Source organism: Protopterus annectens, chromosome 1.part1 (genome assembly GCF_019279795.1).
Source record: "Protopterus annectens isolate FY-2018-M chromosome 1.part1, PAN1.0, whole genome shotgun sequence".
NCBI classification, from domain to species: Eukaryota; Metazoa; Chordata; order Ceratodontiformes; family Protopteridae; genus Protopterus; species Protopterus annectens.
The window spans coordinates 1,424,664,157-1,424,668,934 of NC_056726.1; positions in this window are offsets into that span (position 1 = coordinate 1,424,664,157).

Sequence of the window (4,778 nt, forward strand, 5' to 3'; positions counted from 1 at the left end):
TTTTGGGGTATTGCCTTGTATATGAGGCGTTGGAGACTATGACTGTTTTGGTAATACCGTGGATCCTTATGTTGCCTTGTACTGTGTTGATTTTTTTCATGGTATAGCTTTCAAGAAAGCAATTTTGATTTTGTTTATTGTCAACTAGTTGGGCTCATTTAAGTTGCTATATATTTTTCAATTAGATGTACTAGACCTAAGACAGATGTTGATATGTTTAGTTTAAGATCTTTTTTATTCATCAAGGTTTCTTTAAATAATCATTTATGTTTAGCAGAGGAGAGTTGGTATTGCAGTATATCTATCTGTAAATACCCTGAGCAATTCACAAAGATGTGAATACAATGAGGTATTGATTTACTAGTAGCAATGAAATAGGTACCCTCTTTTTTAATACTTCACAATAAGAATGGTAGTATTAAGAGCACTTTATAAATGAATATCAATGTATAGCTGCCTTAAAGTTTTGCTAAGTACTCTCAAAGGTGGATAGCCAAATGTAGTTTCATCCCATTGTGTTAGCATTATATTCCATTCATAGAGCATATATGCAAACAGCCTTCCTCCCTGCTGATATGTTATTCATGAAAATAGCACTGTCAGAGTACTGGCTACTCCCAGTAGGGTAACCTGCGTGACAGTAATCATGTGCAATGCAATAGTGTTGTGTGCACAGCACAGTGATTCCCATTCCCATGTTAATATGTTGCTCAGCAGACAGCAGACAATGCTGATATTTCATAACAGCAAAATTCCTACTTGCGACAAAGTTCTCTATAGTGCAGACACACCTGCTACCTTACACAGTCTTGTTTCAACCCCACATAGTGATGCGGATGAGCTCCCACCAATGACAGTCCATTGCCAGATCCCTTTGCTACCACAATACAGTATTGATCTCTGCTCCATCTTCGTACCTAATGGCTGTGATTTCTTTATGAATTACAGTCAGGCATTTTGGTAAATGACAGTGTAGTGGTGTAAGGCTGTTAGGTACTGCAGAGTCTCATAGCTCTAGGCAATGCAGACTGCACCTCAGATATCTATCTTGCATCATTGCATTGTGGAGTGCTGCCTGGCTCTACTGCACTCTCTTCCACCCTGAGCACAGGCACATCTAGTCTGCATTGATGTGCTTACTGTTCCTATATAATATTCATAAAAAATGGAAATAAAAACTATACACCAGTGTGGAGTATGTCAATGAATTGTGGGAGTCCCCATGTGCATAGTGAACATAGTGCACAATGAGTTTCAATGTGTTTCTGTACAAAGTTCATGAACACCAGGGACTGTTTTGAAAATGCTATTACTAAGGTAATATAATGTGTTTATATGACAACAGAGTTTTGTTCCTGTAAGCTACACTTTTAAACTGGTAATGTCATGACAAATAACCTTTCCATTGCACCTGTGTCACATCAGAAAGGTTGAATGTCATTATGATTACCTGGTAATTTATCTGATTAATAAGCTACCCTGTATCTAAATCATCTTTGCAGAAAGTGCTATATACTTTTTAGCTAAAATATAACCTCCATGTAGAGCACTGCATCCAAGATTCCATCCCTTACTGTATTAGTTACCCTCTTTCTTTAAAACATGTACGGGGTCAGCAGTTGGCATAATGGTTAAGGTGTTTACCTTACAAACTCAAGGTACCAGGATTTGGTTCTCACATTGGAAAGCAGGGCTAGGCTTAAAAAGCTTCTATTGTCACTAGCCTAGTAATCACCTAAGTTACTTTACTAACAGGCTGAATAAGCTTTTAATGATAGAAATTTTGGTCAGAAGAAAATTATACCTTAATACACTAGGGTAGGTGATTCAAGTTCGCTGTTTTCCTGTATTAGGAGCATTTTTTAATGAAAATGTCTAGGCTGATTTTCCATGACTTTAACCTTAAGAAGCCTGTTAACAAGGAATTAGTGGAAGTGAGTTTTATTAGTTTCCTTATTAAATTGAAGTTAATCTAAATCAAAACAGTACATATTTTCGCTCCCCACATCAAGGAAAGAAATAAATGATAATGTATGTTACAATCAATCATTGGTTGATGTGTTTGCCATCAACAGTTGTGAGCATTTCCCATTCTTGTAATATACTGACATAGAAAACAATTCCATTCAAACAATCTAATACCACTGAAGTAAACACCTTTTTAAATATTTCACTATGTGGTCTAGAAAAGCAAGATAAACAGCTGGCACAGTATAATACATATCTTTTGGAGCTATGGTGTTAGGTTGCAGAGATATGCTTCAAATATGTAGGATGGCTTTTTCTCCATAAAGTTATTTTTATTTATGTATATTGTGTGACTGTTTTACAAATCAAGGATGTTTACCAGTTCTAAAAGTTTTATTCATTTGTATTTGACACACTGATGAGGAAAGGCTTTTAACTCGTGTATGTTAATTCCCTGTTCACAAACCTAGAAAGTTGAAATACATTTTTATGCAACAACTATCATTCTTATGTCAAGGCTTACATTCCTTCTTTTATACTAGTCACATTAATTAGGGCATTTCAAAACATTAAGAAAAAAAAAGCTGTTATATCTAAAACCCATAAACAATACCAACTCGAAGGACTACATTCTGTATTCATTCAGAACATCTTTTTATGACTACATGAAAAGAGACATGGAAGAGCTCTCGGATCATGAGGCCCAGGCAGGTATGACCCTAGCCCTGAGTAGCATTCTGCCTTCGCCCAGAATGATAGCACAATGTAAGGACAAAATGATTGACTTCAACAATTGGCTAAGCTTCTGGTATCATTCAAAGGGGATCCAGTATCTGTCTGCTTGGGACGACATGATCGACAGACCACAATGCTTTGCCAGAGATGGTCTGCACTTGTCGCCCCTGGGATTCAGGTTACTGGCTAAAGCTCTTGCCACCCCTATAGTGCCTTTTTTAGGCAAAGTTCAAAGGACAAAACCACCACCATAACAGGTACAAGCATGCAAAATCTGAAGGTGATGCTACTCAATGCTAGAAGTCTAAACCTCAAAATGCACTCTCTCGTGGCACTCCTAAAAATGGAGAATATTGATATCTGTGCAGTAACTGAGACCTGGTTCAAGGCTCCAGAGAGCACACCTGCAATACCAGGCTACAACTCTTACCACACTTTTCGACCACCAAACCAGGATCGAAACACTAAAGGTGGAGGAGTGTTCATATTCACCAAGGATATTCACACCACCAGGTTAGTTGCTCTCTGAAATTCTCCAGGTGAAACTAACACTAGGTAAGACTGCAATCCAAATAGTAGCTTGCTACAGATCCCCCACTATGCCCCAAGATCCTCCCTACACCTTTCTAAACATACTGGAAAATATTAATATACAACCAAACACCCTAATACTGGGTGATTTCAACTACCCTGCCATTAACTGGGAAAACTACTGGTGCACCAACACCTTTGCTCCACAGTTCTTGGAATTCATAAATTCAATGCCTTGGATCAACTAATCCATAGTCCCACCATGGGCTCCAATATCCAAGATGTGGTCATTACCAACATGGGAAATTGATGCTCCACACCTATGGTCACCCCCTCGTTGGTCAGGTCAGACCATAAGCTAATCACCCTTAACATCAACATCCCACCCTCATCCCCCAGTAAGGAAAACTCCATAAATAACTTCTCCAAGGTTAACTTCAAGCTACTCAAGTTAGAAGTTAAAAACTTCATGACACCCATGCGGATGGGAACTGAAAGTTCGACTGCTGAGTCCTACACTAAGGCACTGTATGAGCACATCCACTCATGCATGAATCGTGCCATCCCAAATAGAACCAAGATGCTCTCCTCCAAAAAAAAGGAAGGAAATCTGGTGGTCCCCTGCTATAAACAAACTTTACAACAAAAGGAAAAAACTGTTACAGAAAATAGGAAAATCCCAGAGTGCAAAAAGCTCCCTTACAAGCCTCAGTTGGAAGCTGAGATCCCTCATAAAATCCTCCAAAACTAGTTACGAAAATAAAATTTCCAAAGATTCCAAAGACAACCACAAGGCATTCTATAACTATATCAAGAATCTAAATGGCAATGCTCAGATCTGCTCTGAGCTACAACAGAATGGCATTAAATATACTGATCCCAGGGATATTGCCAATATCCTTGCAGATCGATTCAGAGCCAACTTCACCCCCCACCCCCTAAATGGCCCATCTCAATACTGGAAGATTGCCAAATTCTGGTAATAATGGCCACACAGGTAAAAACGCACTCTCCAAAGCTAAGAATACAGCATCCATGGGACCAGATGACATCCCGGGCTGTGTACTACATGAACTACAAAATGAACTGGCACCTCACCTAAGTGTTATGTTTAATCATACCCTCACCTCAGGCTTCGCACCCACTGAGTGGCACACAGCTACAGTTATCCCACTCCACAAGGGGGATCCACCTTGGATCCGGGAACTACCGCCCCATCAGTCTGACAAGCCTGATTTGCAAGACCATGGAACGTTTTGTCATGGAAATTATAAACAAAGACATTGGCAACCTTAAAACACTGGACCCCACCCAGTTTGGGTTCATGAAGGGCCAATCTTGTCTCTTGAACCTTATTGACTTCTTTGACTCAGTCTCCAGAGCCGCAAACAAGGGTAAGGCAGTCCACACAGCCTATCTGGACCTCGCCAAGGCCTTTGACACCATCACCCACTCTGGAATCATAGATAAACTTACTAAGCTGGGCATTAATCCCTACGTCACTCGATGAGTTTCCAACTGGCTTACTGACAGAACCCACACTG